General features: G+C 43.9%; 1 long non-coding RNA gene across 1 annotated transcript in view; it reads right to left on the minus strand.

The window, feature by feature from the left end:
- Window positions 1-2,884: 2,884 nt before the first annotated feature.
- Window positions 2,885-17,995, minus strand: part of LOC115477818 — a 45,404-nt gene continuing 30,293 nt past the window's right edge. The window contains exons 2-3 of the long non-coding RNA XR_003943380.1: window positions 7,033-7,183; window positions 2,885-3,258 (exon numbers count right to left, since the gene is read on the minus strand). This is a non-coding gene — a long non-coding RNA (uncharacterized LOC115477818). The remainder of the gene's footprint in view (window positions 3,259-7,032; window positions 7,184-17,995) is intronic.

Below are 17,995 nucleotides of genomic sequence, written 5' to 3' on the forward strand. Positions count from 1 at the left end.
ATATGGTCTCTCAAATATTCCTCCTCTCCTGCACACCTTTAAAATTTCTGATTTTCAGTGAGGAGCAACTAATACACACTACTCATGTAGGCCCCACATCCTTCCCACTGATGCAGCTTCCTGTTTCTGCATAGGCGGGAATACGTCAGAGGGAAGTCTGTGGGGCCGGTGTAAGCAGTATGTATCAGTCGCTGCTTCCTGTAGGCAAAGGTATGCAGGAGGGACAGTTGTTGGGAGTTTTCAGCTTGGGAATCTCTGCCGGCCACAACATAGGTGTGCTGCTACTGGTGGGCCTGAGCTCAAAGTGGGTGGGCCTATGCCCACCCAAACCCAACCTTGGCTACACCACTGGTATAACCTGGTGACTGGTGTGGCTGCTCCCACTGCATGGTAGGCTTAGCTTTTCATCCTCTACAGCTAAACTCTGCTCATATCAAAGCTCCACAGACCACCCAATCCTGGCCCAGCACTCGCAGCTCCAGAGTAGCCTAGTGGTTAGAGCACTAGTCGACATCTAGAGGTGTCCAGTTTAAATCCCACTGCTACTCCTTGTGATCTTAGGTAAGTAATTTAACCCTCCATTGCCTCGGGTACAAAATTTAGATTGTGAGCCTTCCAGGAACAGAGAAATACCCAGTGTACCTGAATGTAACTCACCTTGAGCTACTACTGAAAAAAAGGTGTGAGCAAAATCCAAATAAAATAATAATAAATATCCTGCACATATTCAACTCACCCCTGACACAACACTCATGGTGGTACGGGCGGTTAGCTTAACGGAGTTTAAAAAGGGGTTAGATAGATTCCTAAAGGACAAGTCCATAGACCGCTATTAAATGGACTTGGAAAAATTCCGCATTTTTAGGTATAACTTGTCTGGAATGTTTTTACGTTTGGGGAGCGTGCCAGGTGCCCTTGACCTGGATTGGCCACTGTCGGTGACAGGATGCTGGGCTAGATGGACCTTTGGTCTTTCCCAGTATGGCACTACTTATGTACTTATGTACTCATATCCTGCACATATTAACTCACCCCTGACACAACACTCATAGCCAGCTTTTCTACCATATCTAGCCCTTATTCTTATCACAAGGATAGGATCCTATGGGATATAGCTTTCTTACACCAGAAAATTAATGACTAAAATGCAGTTACCCCCACTGGAAAGGCTGGGTGCATTTGATTAACCCAAAATAACTAGTGCTTCTGGTGATAATTGGACCAGGATCCAGCTGGATCTGGCAGGATTCAGCCTTTTTGGTGCCAGTTAGTGCTGCATCTGGCAACATTTTGCCTTTCTGGTGCAAATGAGTGCTTTATTGGGGTTCATCCAGCCCTCCTGGTGGGAACTGGTGCTGGATCTGGGTAGATCCAACCTTGTGGTGGGATATACAAAGTAGACCCAGCCATTCCACTGGGAATGAATACTGGATCTGGCTAGATCCTGGCCGCCTAGTGGAAATAAATGCTGGTTCCGGATAGATCCAACCATTCAGTTAGGAATGAGTGCTGGATCTAGGTAGATCCTGCCCTTCTGCTTGGAGTTAGCATGGATCTGGATGGATGCGGCCCTTCTGCTTGGAGTTAGTGCTGGGTACCAGTGGATCTGGCCCTTCTGGTGTGAATGAGTGCTGGATTCAGGTGGATCCTGCCCTTCTGGTGGAAATGAGCATTATCCAGCCCTTCTGCTACGAATGAGTGCTGGATCTGAGCAGATCCTGCCCTTCTGATTAGTGATTGCAAGATCTGGGTGGATCCAGCTGTTCAGTAACATTTTGATCTTGTGCCAATTAGTGCTGGATTTGGGTGGATCCAGACGTTTTGATGGGAACTACACCTACATCCAGGTCCCAGTGGAGTCACTCAGGCCTGTAGGAAAGGTTTTCTTTCAATCTGAAGGTGCTGGGTCTGGGGCAGTTTTTTTTTTCTTAATTCCATGCAAATATTTGAGGTAGTGACAAAACAATGCGACAAGGTGGTGGCCATTGCCAGAAAGATGCTAGGCGGCATAGAGGGATATATAACTAGCAGAAGAAAGGTGTTGACATTCCCTGTACCAGTCATTGGTGAGGCCCCGCTTGGATTATTGTGTTCTGTTTTGGAGGCCATATTTTGCTAAGGATGTAAAAAGACTTGAAGTGGTTCAGAGAAAAGCAATGAAAATGTCTCCATCCTTATAGTTCCCAGCATGTGTTCACTTAAAAATTAATCTATTACCAGAGATAACATCTAAAATAGAAAATGCTCAAGCCATCAACTATAGGGATCCACTGCAATAAGACAGATATTTAAATTAAATAAGGACAAAAAAGCCCTATGAAAGCTGTAGAAATCAGACATGTATATCAGTGTGTTAGCTTCCAGACAGAGACATCTTCTGGCCTTTAATGCCAGCAATAAAACAAAAACTTGTTCAAGCAGAATGGATAATAAGGTTCCACTTTTTCAAATGCCATTTAGAAATAGGTCCACTGCAGGTTTCCTTGTACCTGGGCACTGTTTTTGAAGTAGCACCTGCTAATTCGTTAAAACAGGTCCAATTAAAAAGCAGGAGCAATTGCATTTCAAAATGTTTGTCTGCCCTTCTGCATCGTTTTGTACTCATTTGTCTGCCCATGCTGAAAAGCCTTTCAACAGGAGCACTTGAAAACAAATCCAATCTTGTAGTGCTTGATGCAAAGAAACACTGATTACGTCAGGGGACTTGTTAGTTAAAAATAGGTCCACTTCAGCAGCAACATTGCTTCTATTACCACCATTAATATTTTGAAAACAGAAGCAGTCATATTTATCATAACACTAACTGCTGGATGAAGCTGGTGCCATTTGTTCTGAGAAGTTCCGCGAGAAGAAGACATTTCTCTGGTAAGTGAACACTAGTCACAGAAAGTCTAAATGTGGACATAGAGCTTTCATTGAGGATTTCAGCATTGCCAGGCGTTCTGCAGCATTCTCTTGTCAGAAGTCACTTGAAGTAGAGTGGAATTGAGGGTGTATTTCAGGATGGAAACTTCACCTGCTTTGACTACCTTACCCTAAGGGTTGAGCCCTCAGGTTCAGGAGGCCTGCAGGACTTATAGGATTGAATAGGTGAGTTCACTTTGTAGTCGAAGTTCAGGATAGGAATCTGGAATGTAAGTCACGTCTGCAGTCTAAATAAGGTTGATGAGGATACAGCGTACTGGAGGACATCTCCAACTTCAGCAGATTGGGCATCAGCTAAATCTTCTATACCACTGAGTTTACTTCTATATCCATCTGGGAAAAGATTGGACTTAAAACAGACAGTTAATTCCATAATTTGTGTGCTACTTGTGAGGAGGAAAAATCAGAAATGGGTTGTGAGTTTCGAAAAGGAAAGGGGTAGGAGAGGGGGAGGGGTTCAGAAAAAGGGAGGGGTTGTAGAACGAGAAGGGTCAGGAGGCGTGGCATGGGGGTCTGTCAAGGGGAGGGGTACGGAAAGAAGAGGGGCAAGGGATGTGGCTACATAGTCGTAGGAGGTGGGGTACAGGGAGCATAAGGGAGAGGGGCAACGTCCAGAATGGAGGTATGAAGGGGATGGACCAGGGTGAGGGATAGAGGGACTGAGGGGGCGGAACTACAACAAGGGGAAGGGTAACAGAAGGAGGCAGGTCAAGGGTGTGGCTGGGGGGGTGTCAGAGAAGGGGCGGGGGAAGGGGTCTAGGCAGGAGGCAGGATAAGGGGAATCCTTGTAAACAATTCACCAGAACATATACAAAAATAAAAATTGAGGAAATAACTGTGAATTGTTTAAAATTAAAAATAGTACTTAAAAAGAATGTACTGTGATAATTGAGGTGTAACCTAAAAAATGTAATGCCTCTCTAGGAGAGGAAATGTAAGAAAAAGTTAAAATGGTTTCATAAATGTATGAAAACACCTTACATTTGCATTGCAACAGGGCATATTTAGTTTGCAATGCAACAAAAAGCACCTTTAAAAAGGAAAAAATATTCAAGAGCAGACACCCTCGATTGACCTTTACATAGAGTTTCAGTAACACTTCGCAATGATTGAAGAAGCAGGAAATAGCACATTATTTCAAGACAAAACGACATAGCTGCAACTTGGCAAGAGTTAGTTGAAACAAGGCGGAAGCCACAAAAAATACTGCAAGTCAGGGGAAAAAGCACTCAGATCCAAGCAAGAACATACCTATAAATTAGCTTAAAAATGAAACTTAAAAGTCTACGTATTCTAGGCTGGCACAGATCGAAAAGGGACTTCTAATTCAAAGGATGTTATGGCAAAGCCACATTTCAGCAGCTCTTCTCACAATCACTCGCAATGCCTCTCATTGGAAGATAGAGGGATTGAAAGCGTAACACCCTGCAAACTAAATGTTATTGTCATTTCCTGTTCCAAATAGAAAGAAATCAGGAAGTGGAGATTGTAACTTCCTCTGAAAGCTTAACTTAATCCTTGTTTAAAAATACTTCAAAATGAAACAACAAGGATGGATCCATGAGTAGCGGAAGTCTCCCCTGAATGGCCAGTTCAAGAGAGTATTTCCAGCAGCCCATTGCCCAGTAGTTATGAGGGAGAAGAAAAAGGTTTATGTAATCAGGAAGTGAATAGCGGAGCTAGCTATTCCAGATAATCAAAAGGCACTTTAAATGCTATATTCCAATAGTAATTAAGTATTTCCACTTCCTGTAGATAAGGAATTAATGAAAGCTTTCAGATTTTACACACCATAAAGAGACTTCAAACATTAATGCTTTATAATCATTGATAATACTGAAAAGTGAATGTCGTCAATTTATACTGTGCAATAGATAAAGCACTTCCGCAAATGCAAACCAAGCCAACACAGAATTTAATTAAAGCATATAAACATTTCAATACTGAGCAAGGCATTGTTTTATTTACAAGGATCCTGTATGGAGTTACACCACATAGCTACGCCAGAATTAAGGCATATGAAAAGACAAAAATAGAGACACCCTCTGGAGATCACCTATATCTGCAGCTGATAAGAAATCTTCAGGAGGGCTATGTATAATTTGAAAAAGGCAAATAAATATCCTGCTGGTTTAGCTATGCCATTTGTATGGTACCACCAGATATACGTATATACATAATTACAAATGTAATTAGATCCTTATGAATAGAAAACTAAAAACAAAATTATTTACAGACATATGTCACATATAGCAGAGACAGAAAAAGAAATGGTTTCTGGGTTCAAAGTGAGACGCACAGCAGTCTGAGTAACCATGAATAGGAAAAACATGGGGAATTCATAATTAGTTTGGGTTCAGAGTACGCCTGGTCACTACGGACGGCGTTTGTCCAGATTCTACAAGGGGAGCGATTGATGGGCAGGGGTAGGCCGATGTTTCTGATTTCTGGGTCAGTGTCGAAGTGGCTGAGGACACTCAAAAGCATAATGGCCAAACTGCTGACAGCGGAAACACAGCACATTGGCACGGCAATTAGGACTAGCCTGCGGGGGGTCTCCAGGGCAATTAGAATCCCTGAAAAGACTCCGTACCTTGTCATCCTCATATGCCTGTTGATTATGAGGTCCGGCATTATAAGTAAGGTTGCCGGTATAGTGGTATAGTGGCTTGTGCTCTGAGCAACACAATCAGACCGGTAACTATCCCTGCATTCATAGGCATAGTGGCCAAATTTGGAGCATTGCCAACAATGAACATTTGAATGATGTAGGTTGGAGCAATGGGAGTGGGGTTGCGATGGGTTAGCCTCTTGACAGCTACTGGCTGTTACAGTAGCCTGTTCAATGGGCTGCTGCCCCTACCAGAGATCTTTAAGAATGTCAGATCAGCAGTGTCAGGAATAACCTCATCAGTGATGGTGGAAATCCATCTACTGATAATTAGCAAATGTAGACCCTGGATGGAATCTGGTGTGTATGTAGTAACAAAGTTTAATAATCTTTTGATAATTTTAGCATTAAAAGTACCATTGCGGGGCCAGGAGAGTTCAGGCTGAAGCTTATTCCAGGTATACCAAATATTGCAAAATTTGATAATATTCTTGCGGTCTCCTGGAAAGTGATTTATCACTCTCTCAAGAGGCAGCATAATGAATTGGGTACTAGAATCCTAGTATGATAAAACACTTATATTTGGGTTGTGGCAAATTGTACTAGCAAACCTAGTCCTATAAAGCACCTATGTCACTATTATCTGTCACTATTATCTCAAAAAGAATTCTTAATATAATATTGAAACCTAAATACAACTAAAAATCACCAACTCTGTAGTGTTACCACAACTAACGTGACAACGAACGACAGGTACACAGGGAGTGACCGCTATATCCGTCCGACATCTCGGAGTTCAATAATACGACTCAACCCTCTCTACTGTATTACCCTGTGTATGTGGGTAATACAGATAGCATCAGCCAGTAGCTTCAGAACAAGGGATCAGCACTGTGCGAAATCTAATCTAAATTACTCAAATGTCCATTCCATTATTCCCTAAACTACACTAACCATGTTCCCTAAACTACACTAACCATGTCACCCATATTCCCTAGACTATATCTAACTAAATCTGTGTCAGTTAGATATTGTGTATCTAAGTATATCACCATAAGTCCCTAAACTAACTATATTTGTGTTAGTCCCTAAACTGTATCTAACTATAAACCTTTAAGGTTAGGAGATAAACACTACTCTGTTTTAAGTCCTAAATGAGGATATGCTTAGACCCTTCAGAGAAATCTAGAATTATGCAATGACTCAAATATCTGTTATATATCTGCTATGACTCCAATATCTCTTATGTATCTACTATGACTCAAATATCTGTTAATGTCTAGACCTTATATAGTCTCTCCAAAGAACTAGGAACCCACCTCACCATCAAAGTACTTGTACAAGATTTAACTACCCACAAAATGGATGGTAAAGGGCTTCCCATAATCTGGAGAGACCGACTACTAGCATTTACTCACAACCCAACACAAGTGTTAAATGTAGCATGGAGTAATAAAGAAAAGAAAGTTTGGAACGTAAATAAGGATTATACCTACCCCCTCTTAACGTTCCCAAGTGTTCGGACTCAAAAACCCAGGATATACCTTCCAGATAAGGAGTTTCAACACACTTTCCACTAATCCAAAGATCAGGAGTATTAACACATCTTCAACTGATCGCCACGAGCTATAAGCACTTCCAAGGGGGCTAGATATGCAAAACAAAACACCTCACTAGAGGACACTCTAAAACAGGCATAAATCCAAAAACCTACATTTTTAGTTACTGTCACCCCAAATATGGTTATCCTACAGGCAGGTATTAGTTCCACTGTGGGGTGTAAACCATGGTTACTGCAAGTATCAGTAACTACTACTACTACTACTTAACATTTCTAGAGCGCTATTAGCAGTGGTGTGCTGGAGCCAGCTCGCTCCGGCTCGCAAGATCCGGTTGTTAAATTTTGGCCGGACTTGCGAGCCGGTTGTTGGAAAGGGCGAGCTGGCTCTCCCTCCCTCCGCCCTCCGGATCCGGTCCCTCACGATCCTACCTTGACTATCGAATTCTTCGGGGCAGGCAGTGTTGCCTGCCCGCAGCTATCGCTGACTTTCCTCCGCCGCCTGTTTGCGCTTTAAAAATGGCCACCGAGACTTCCAGAGGCGGCCTCGCGAGACTTCTGTAAGTCTCGGCGGCCATTTTGAAGCACGATCGGGCGGCGGAGGAAAGTCAGCGATGGCAGCGAGCAGGCAACACTGCCTGCCCCGAAGAATTTGATGGCCAAGGTAGGGTCGGTGAGGGACCTGATCGGGAGGGAGGGAGGAAGCAGGAGAATTCGCGGAACAAGTCGGGAGGGGGTGGCAGGGGAGAGAAGGGAGCTGCTGGCCATGGGTGGATGGAGGGCAGGGGAGAGAAAAGGGAGCTGCTGGCCATGGGTGGATGGAGGGCAGGGGAGAGAAAAGGGAGCTGCTGGCCATGGGTGGATGGAGGGCAGGGGAGAGAAAAGGGAGCTGCTTGCCATGGGTGGATGGAGGGCAGGGGAGAGAAAAGGGAGCTGCTGGCCATGGGTGGATGGAGGGCAGGGGAGAGAAGGGTCGCTGGCCATGGGTGAATGGAGGGCAGGGGGAGAGAGAATAAATGCTGGACATAGATGGAGGGGAGGGAAGAGCGAGGAAGGAGATAAGATAAGGGAAAAGGAAGAAAGGAGAAAAACTGCACTTGGATGAAGAAAATAGGCAGAAGCTGAGGACCAGAAATGAAGAAGAAAGGAGGAAAGTAAAAGAAATAAATGGAAAGGAAGCCCTGGAAACGGAGTTAGGAGGACAGATAGCAGCAGAATTGGATACTGGGCCAGCATGATCAGAAAAACAGTCACCAGACAACAAAGGTAGAAAAAATCATTTTATTTTCATTATAGTGTTTGGAATATGTTCACTTTGAGAATCAGGTGCTCAACATTAAAAGTTTATAATTATTTACTTATTTATGGCATTTTATCCCACATTAAACATGAATTAGATTGGAACCTGGGATCATTTAATTTTTTTTTTCCTGGAGAGAGTAATGCATTGCCCCCCCCCCCACCCACTGGCTAAAGCCAGCTCTGCAATTTTGGGGGGCGCAGAGGTGGACGGAGGGTGCAGAGGTGGACGGGGGGGGGGGGGGCGCCGAGGTGGACCGGGGAGAGAGCCTGTTGTTAAAAATTTACCAGCACACCACTGGCTATTAGGGTTACGCAGCGCTGTACAATTTAACAAAGAGAGACAGTCCCTGCTCAAAGAGCTTACAATCTAATAGACAAGTGAACGGTCGGTCCGATAGGGGCAGTCAAATTGGGGCAGTCTGGATTCACTGAACGGTAAGGGTTAGGTGCCGAATGCAGCATTGAAGAGGTGGGCTTTAAGCAAAGACTTGAAGACGGGCAGGGAGGGGGCTTGGCGTAAGGGTTCAGGAAGGTTGTTCCAAGCATAGGGTGAGGCAAGGCAGAATGAGCGGAGCCTGGAGTTGGCGGTGGTGGAGAAGGGTACTGAGAGGAGGGATTTATCCTGTGAACGGAGGTTACGGGCGGGAACGTAAGGGGAGATGAGGGTAGAAAGATAGTGAGGGGCAGCAGACTGAGTGCATGTGTAGGTAACTGTCAATTGTTCTAACTTATCCTTATTGATTCTGTCTGTTTGTCCTGATTTAGATTGTAAGATCTTTTGAGCAGGGACTGTCTTTCTTCATGTTCAATTGTAAAGCGCTGCGCACGACTGGTAGTGCTATAGAAGTGATTTATAGTAGTAGTAGTAGTAATTTTGAGATGAAAATATAGAAATAGAAAAGGTATAGAGTATAGGAATGGGGGTAAAAATTTCCAAAATCTAAATGACTCAATTAAACAGGGATCTGTCAATAAGCCTGTAACAGCAGAGCCTGGCCTTATATCTGTATATCTACGTATATGAAGGAAAAAACCCTTTTGGGCACCTTAAGGGCAGCAGCCGATCCTGAAGGCTGTAAGGATCCAGCTGTGAAATAAAAATAAAGTGAAAATATTATAAGGTAAAAACTGGGCCTACCTAATTAGCGCTTATAAACAGTAAGGAGAAAGCGGTGACAACAAAAAAACAAAAAAGTTATAAACAAAGCATAGACCTTAAACAAAACATGGAACTTCTATATGCCATAATATAAGTAAAATGGGAGAACCATATACTTTCCAAAAAATACAGATTTCAACAAAGGGCAGGAAAGGCAATATAATGTGTGTAGTTCAGAACTATACCCCTAAAATGAATGAAATAAAAGCAAATAAATGTTAAGGAAATGGAATCATAGGTTAACACTGAAATGCCTTGAACAGTTTTAGATATATTTCCTTAGTTAGGCTGTATAGTGACCGAAAATCTGTCTCAAAACAAACAAGGAAAACAAATTAAAATGTATCATTCTTATATCAAGAAGCATTTATGATAAAGCATAAAACATCTAATCAAGCCATCAGAAAAACACGTTTAGTGAAAACAGAACAGCTTTTGCCATTGGAGAAAAGGGGAGGGGAGTTGAGAAATAGCAATCAGGAAATCTGATTCAAATGAGGAGCCGGGCAAGCCCATACTGAAAACGAGCAAGCTGGCAGCGTCATGTCAACAATGAAAAAAACAACAAAGATAAGAATTTATATTATATTACTATATTATGACAAAAGCAATGCATATGTATTTCCCATCTTTCTAAAGGGAGTATTTAGGATCAATGTTTTACTTTCTGCATTGGCACAGAACAAAACATTTTAAATCAAGCAATCAACGTTATATATATATATATATATATATATATATATATATATATATATATATATATATAACGTTGATTTGTATCCCACATTTTCCCACCTCTTTGCAGGCTTACAATACATCATGGATAGTGGAAATATAATAGAAAAATAGGCATTTTGTGTTACAGAAAATTTTTTGGTGGCATGATAATGATAAGACATGATAGTAGTATGACAAGCAGATATTAGAAGACATTTCTAACTACGTTTGGAGGATTTATGTATATTCACATTGGTTGATCTTTGTGGTAAGCCTTGCTGAAGAGATGGGTCTTCAGTAGTTTAAAAATGTAACTCATTATCTATGGGTGGACAAAATCACCATTTTAGTTAGAGGACAGAGTTTATAAACTTGTGTTTCCTGCAGATATGGAAAAAAGAAACTTGAAGCAGTGTAAATCAAGGGCAGAACTGACACAAGTACTTCCTGTAAATGAAATAAGTTAAAATATAGCCAGTGCCATGGTCGCTGCCTGCTTAAAATATAGCCAAAACTGTCCCCAGCTAAGATTTGAATGTTAAAAACGATTGAAAAATCTTTTATGCAGCCCCAGAGTGACAGAAACTGTAAAGCAGGAATAATGATTTTAAAGAAAGCCCCAGAAATAAAGTGATGTGAGAACCAAGAAATGACTGTCAGAGCTCGCCATTTGAAACTTCAGCAAACAAAGATGCCATCCCAAAACAGACATCTCTAAAAGAGGAAAGCAGGTAGTGCTGTAAAACATCAGTAAGCTCATGGGGACAGGTGCTAGGTAGGGGGCTCTTCCGAGACGGTTTTATGGAATTTCGGGGAGGGAGATCAATCAAGCTGAACATATAAACTGGAGCAACCCTGTAGATGATCTTGTGGGTCAGGGCACAGACTTTGAATTGGATGCGCTCTTTTATCGGGAGCCAGTGGAGCTTCTCTCGTAGAGGTTTTGCTGCTTCAAATTGAGATGCACCAAATAGTAATCTTGCCACTGTGTTTTGCACCGTCTGGAGTTTCTTAAGGGTGTGTTCTTTGCATCCGGTGTAAATCCCATTGCAGTAGTCAAAGTGGCTGAACACTAGAGAGTGGAGCAGTGGCGTCGCAAGGGCAGCTGACACCCGGAGTGGGTCGCCGCTGTGCACCCCCCCCACCGGGTGCAGCGCGACACACCCTCCCCCCTCCGTAGCGCAACCCCCCCTCACGAGAACATACCTGGAAGGCGGTGAGGGGCGGGCGAGAGAGCCAATCCGCCGAGTGCACGCCGCTGGGGGGTGTCGGCGCCTCGCTGGTTCCTTGCTCTCTCTGCCCCGGAACAGGAAGTAACCTGTTCCAGGGCAGAGAGAGCAAGGAACCTGCGAGGCACCAACACCCCCCAGTGGCGTGCACCCGGGGCGGACCGCCCCACCGCCCCCCCCTTCCTATGCCACTGGAGTGGAGTAGAGTCCGGAAAAAATCAAATGGAAGGAACCGCTTGACACGTTTGAGTGAGCGCATGGAGAGGAACAGTCTTTTCATAATAGCTGAGATCTGAAGGTCGAGGGACAGGTGAGAGTCCAGAATGATACCAAGGAGCTTCAAACAATCTGTGATAGGGATGGAGAAGTCAAGCACAGAAATCCTGCCTGGGATGGATTTATTGAATTGGGAGGAGAGAATGATGCTTTGAGTTTTCTCCTTATTAAGCTTGAACTTGAATGTGCTCGCCCAACTGGTCATGATGTCAAAGCTGGTCTGTATTGCGTCAGAGATTTCAGTTAAAGAAGAGCGGAAGGGAATGTAGATGGTTATATCATCAGCATATTTGAACGGGTTCAGGCCATGGTTGGATAGGGCCATAGCAAGTGGAGACATCATAATGTTAAAGAGGGTAGGTGACAGAGAAGAGCCCTGAGGAACTCCACAGTAGGATCTCCAAGGTGGTGAAATAGAGGAATGGACTTTGACCTGATATGATCGAGATGATAGAAATCCACGAAACCAGTCTAAGACATAACCTCCCACACCGAATTCCGATAGTAAGGTGAGTAGGAGGTCATGGTCCACCATGTCAAAGGCGCTGGACATATCAAATTGCAGAAGTAAGATGTGTTTCCCAATTGAAATTTCCTTCTTAAAATTGGAGAGGAGAGTGACCAGTACTGTTTCGGTACTGTGGTGAGATCGGAACCCGGATTGGGAGATGTTGAATAAAAGCATACAAAATAGAAGTGGAAAGCTTCAAAGAACATGCAGAGCAAACTGTTTCAACACTAAATCTCCTGGGACATGAGAAAAGAATGTGGCCCACATCAGCCAAAGGCACGGCTCCAGAAAGTCTGGCAAGAAGGGGGAGCAATAACAGAAAGCAGATGTTCTGCACATTTAACAGTTTGTGGTATTCAGAGACTTGCACAGGAATGTTGTATGAGAGAATTAGTCAGATGCCGAAGAAGAACGGTATAAAAACAGAGTGCAACAAAGAAGCATTAAGCATTTTAACTCTTTTGCCTTAAGCATTCTGTATATAGCATTCTGATTTCTCTTGTACATTGCTTGTGTTGCAGGAATCGATGCATGAATTACCCCTATTGTTAACAGAATCTGTGGTACTTCAGGAGTCAGACAGCACACATCAAAATGAGAGAGAAATCTTCTTTATTTGCCAGCAAACAAAGTAGAACATCAGCATTAAGTCTCTTCTTCTCTTTCTCAGCTCTCTGTGTCTTTGTGGCTTCTGTCTCAGCTGCTTCTCTTCTTCTTCTGTCTTCTTCTTCTTCTGTCTGTTCCTTCTGACGTAAGCTGCTTCTGCTCCCTCTTATATACAGTTCTAACCTCTAGCCCCCCTTACTTTCCAGATGGTAAAGAATAGTTTGGTTACCTTGCCTCAGCCAATCAGCTCTATAAAAATATCAGTTACATAGGTTTGATATTTCTCAAACTGACCCATGACCTGGGGCCTCTCAGACCAGACATTTTGGCACCAGAACTCTTGCATTTTATTATTATTCACATAATCCCAGCCATAGCTTAAACTGCTAACTGGACTCTGGCATTCATTAAGGGGTCAAGGCCAGTCTTACTTAATAGCATCCAGCTATAGTTTGTTATTACTTTCAGGACCATTCCTATATTTACCTATAATTAATCAAGACTTTTCTTGACCCTTTTCACCCATCAGCTCCATACACAGAACTAGCTAGGACTATGGTTAAGTCAAACCATATGCTGATCTTTTCACTGCAGCCCTACTCAGAAAGTCAGACAGAGAGTTGAACAGACATTCCACCCAGAATTATTAATTTACACAGAATACAGCATATTCTAAAGTAAGCATCCTTATAAGACATATCTAAACATCAGGAATATCTAGAATTATTTAGAATCTAACTATTTCCTTCTAAACATTTTAAACTAATCTTAAAACAAACTGCCTGCTTTTAAACTACTGTATGTCTGGCTCATTCCTTTGTTCATTCATAATAGTATCCCCTCAAGATTTAATAGTATACAGATGTGCTAGCATTAACAATCCATCATTCACAAAGGACAGAGTTTCATTTCTCACTGACCTTTCTAACCTTTAGCTTAGCCAAGCTAGACATTGAAGTAAATTAAATCCAGCTTGCATTCCTTCACTTGCAGGACTGAGAATTTAAAATAGTATTTGAGCACCTTTAAACAGAATTAACCCTTAATATGATTTCTCAGAATTAATCAATTTCTTTTGCCCACTGCCTCACTTGTATATTGCTTATAAAAAAAATGCTTCCTGAAATAGCCCATTGAGCTATTCAGTACAATTGTAAATAAACTTTTTATATGGAATATGAAATTCGTCTAGTCGTTTCTTCAAAGTGGCGAGCCAGCCAGGAGTGAAGATTTATGCCGCACACGGAAAAGAGAAGGCGAGACGAATGACAAATTAAGTGTTTGTTGTTAACGAAGTTTTTTACAGGATTGGATTGTGAGAGCAAGCGTTGTTTAAGCCTGATTACTGTGTACCACTGATTTGGGAGTGATCAACCTACTGACGAGGCCACCCTGAGCTGCAAAGAGATAGTCAAGACCCATACGGTTATACCGAGAAACTATACTTAATTCATTAATTTGATCCTGCAATGCATTGACTACCACGTTCAGCTCATGAACTAAAACATGGAGTAGAGACTGAAGTCTCCGGGTAGCCATACCTAGTTCAGTAATACCCGCTACCGGGCCCCCAATTGGAATCCAGGCCGTAGCAGAAAGGGCTACAAGTCTCTTTTTAGTCAGAGGATAAGTAGAGTTAATATACTGGAGGGCTAATTCAATCGCCTCATCCTCTGTGGCAACGGAGGAAGGTAAGGACAAGGCCTCTCGCTTAGAGCGGTGCGGGGATGATGGCTTGAGGAGAGGAATAACTTTAGGAAAATAATTCAAAGTTACCAATACACAAAAATCATATGTGGGGGGAAGAATCATGTGGAGGACATTATCACAAAGCCAGTAATGACCAAGGAGAGGGCGAGGAAAGTTCCCAATAAATGTTGGCACAGGATGGACACTAGGATGCCCATAATGCGAGCCCCTATCCCAGGGGGAACTAAGAAGAAATGGAGACTTTGTACACCATAGGTGCCAATCCCCAATTGTGACAGACTGCTCATATGATGCAACCCTTTCATACCCCGGGGACTTATGAAAGTAGAAAATAGGCCGGGACACTATAGTCTTCTCAGTAGTAAGGTTAGGAGCCAGATAATCACCTTGGTCATAATCTACAGGTATGGTAGTAGGGCACATAGGAGTACCTGGAGAGACTACCCACACAGATTCCCCTTTTTCTGGGAGAACATTAGTATAGTTACAAGGAATGGGAAGAACAGTTGAGATGTCTCTTGTTAAACAAAACACTCCAGAAGCTGGATAGGGAGACGTAAAGACTGGCCTTAGAGAAGATTCAGAGGGGGAAGTAGCATTATAAAAGGACCACCAAGTATAATCCTGGCTCCAAGGGCCTGAACTCGAAAAGTAGGGAGGTATAAGAGCTGGGAGCTGCACAGGGACAGGTACAGCTGGGACATCTGTAGTATAAGGAGAAAATCGGGAACACACAATACAAGGGGAAGTAATCTTTGCCTGGCTAATTAGTTCCTGGACAGAGTGTAACCAAAGATTGGAGCGAGTTGGGGTATTAGGAAAAAAGAGGCAAGGAGTAGAAAACAACAAAAGCATCCAAGCTACTAACATTTTCTTTCTTCCTAATCTAAAACCAATACAGCAAACTAATTTAAGCAATAATATTTCAACAGTCTGTGCTAATCACAGATTACTCTAATATAATGTTCTCAGTCTTTGAGTTCTTATACCAGTTGGGATAGACCCTCAACTGACAAGGATCAAGCTCTCAAATTCCAAGAAAGCCAGAATCAGGGCAAGAAAGAGTCTCAGTGTGAAGCCGAAGTTCAGCAGCTCCTGCAGTGTGCAGTTGACCCGTCTTCTCAGCTAGTAGATTCTTTGGTTCGGGTCAAGCGCAACTTCAATGGCTCCGCTGGATCACTTTCTGCTCTCCACTGTCTAGGCTCCGTCTGATCCTTGCTGGGCTCAGTCTGGTCAGCAGACTTAATTCGAGACCAATGGACCCATGGAGTTATCCCTGCGACCTTCACAGCTGTAGGGGTAGAAAGCAAAACAGTAAAAGGTCCTTTCCATCGGGGCCCCAAAGGCTGGAGCCTCCAGTCTTTCACCCAAACTCTATCCCCTGGCAGGAAGGAATGTACCTGAGCCTGGAAGGGGACAGGGTTTATTTCTCTCACATAAGACTGAAGCTCAGAAATTATCTTGCCCAAGAGGGCTACCTGCTCCTGCACCTGGGCAGACCCTAAAATCCCTATGTCTCCCTTAATTCCCTGCAAAATGGCTGGGGGCTTCCCATACACAATTTCAAAGGGAGAGAGGGCTGTTCCTTTAGTTGGGGTGCATCGGAGGCGGAAGAGGGCTAGTGGCAGTGCCTGTGGCCATTTCAGTTGGGTTTCCTGACAAATCTTTGCTAGGCTATTTTTCAAGGTTCTGTTTGCCCGCTCAACCTGCCCTGAACTCTGGGGACGATAGGCACAATGCAATTTCCAGGTAATGCGTAATGCGCGGGACAGGGCCTGAAGTGTAGCTTCAACAAAGGCGGGACCATTATCTGAACCTATGGCAAGGGGCAGTCCATACCTGGGGATGACATCCCTAAGGAGGGCTCGAGCTACTTCTATGGCTTTCTCAGTGACTGTAGGATATGCTTCCACCCACCCAGAAAAGGTACAGACCATGACCAAGAGGTATCGGAGCCTACCGCTCCTGGGCATTTCTGTGAAGTCTATAACTAGGGACTCAAAGGGTGTTAGTCCCCTAGACTGAACTCCTGGTGGAATACGGGGTCCCTGACGAGCATTATTCTGGGCACAGAGAGTACATCGGGCAGAGGCAGTGGCAACCAGACTATCCAATCCTTCCAGCACCACTACTCGACTGAGTAGGCGGGCTAGTGCTGTTTTCCCTAAGTGTGATAGGTCATGAGCTTGAGACACTACAGACCAAGCTAGGTGGCGTGGCACCAGAACTCTGGTATCAGGGAGATGTAACCAGCCATCAGGTCTCCTTACTGCACCTTCCTCTTGAGCCCATTTCTCTTCCATTTGGGTATACATAGGTGTCCATTCTTGTAGTCGAATTTGGAACAGGGGAGTCACAGTACTTGCTGGGGGTCCTCGAGCAGCTTCCTTGGCCACCCGATCAGCATGGCGATTCCCTCGGGCCACTGGAGTATCTATCCTTTGGTGTCCCCTGCAGTGAATGACAGCTACCTTCTTAGGGGCCCAAACAGCCTCTAGCAACTGAAGTATTTCAGGTCCATACTTAACAGGTTGGCCTGCGGCATTTATGAGTCCCTTTTCCTTATACAAAGCTCCATGAGCGTGTAGAGTTGTGAAGGCATACTTGGAATCAGTATAAATATTGGTTACCAGTCCTGCTGCTAGCTCCAGAGCTCGTATGAGGGCCACAAGTTCTGCTTTCTGGGCTGAAGTTCCTTGGGGCAGGGCTCTTGCTTCTATCACCTTGTCCTCTGTCACCACAGCATAGCCTGCCAATCGCTTGGAGTTCTCCACATAACTGCTTCCATCTGTGAAATAAATTACATCTGGGTCCCTCCAAGGAACATCTTTAAGATCTGGTCGACTGGAATACACTTCATCCATAGTTTGGATACAGTCATGATCCGGTGGTCCCTCAGATGCTGGCAAAAGAGTGGCGGGATTGAATGTAGCCACTGTTTCCAGGTGTATCCGTGGATTCTCACACAAGCTAGCTTGGTACTTAACCATGCGGTTATTTGTAAACCAGTGGTTGCCCTTATACTCCATGAGGGTAAGAACTGCATGGGGGACTTTAACAACCAGTTCTTGCCCCAAGGTCAGCTTATCTGCTTCCTGGACCAGTAAGGCTGTTGCTGCAATAGCCCTCATGCAGGCTGGCCATCCTTTAGCCACTCCATCCAGCTGTTTAGACAGGTATGCAACAGGCCTCTGCCAGGATCCCATCATCTGGGTCAGCACACTCAGAGCAACCCCCTGTCGCTCATGGACATACAGTGAGAAAGGTTTCTCCACATCAGGAAGGCCTAACGCAGGGGCTTGGAGTAGGGCTTTCTTTATGGCAATGAAGGATTGTTGAGCTGTAGGTCCCCATTCAAATGGTTCCTTTTCACCCCCCTTTGTGGCCTGGT

The sequence above is a fragment of the Microcaecilia unicolor genome, chromosome 9 (assembly GCF_901765095.1).
Source record: "Microcaecilia unicolor chromosome 9, aMicUni1.1, whole genome shotgun sequence".
Lineage (NCBI taxonomy): Eukaryota > Metazoa > Chordata > Amphibia > Gymnophiona > Siphonopidae > Microcaecilia > Microcaecilia unicolor.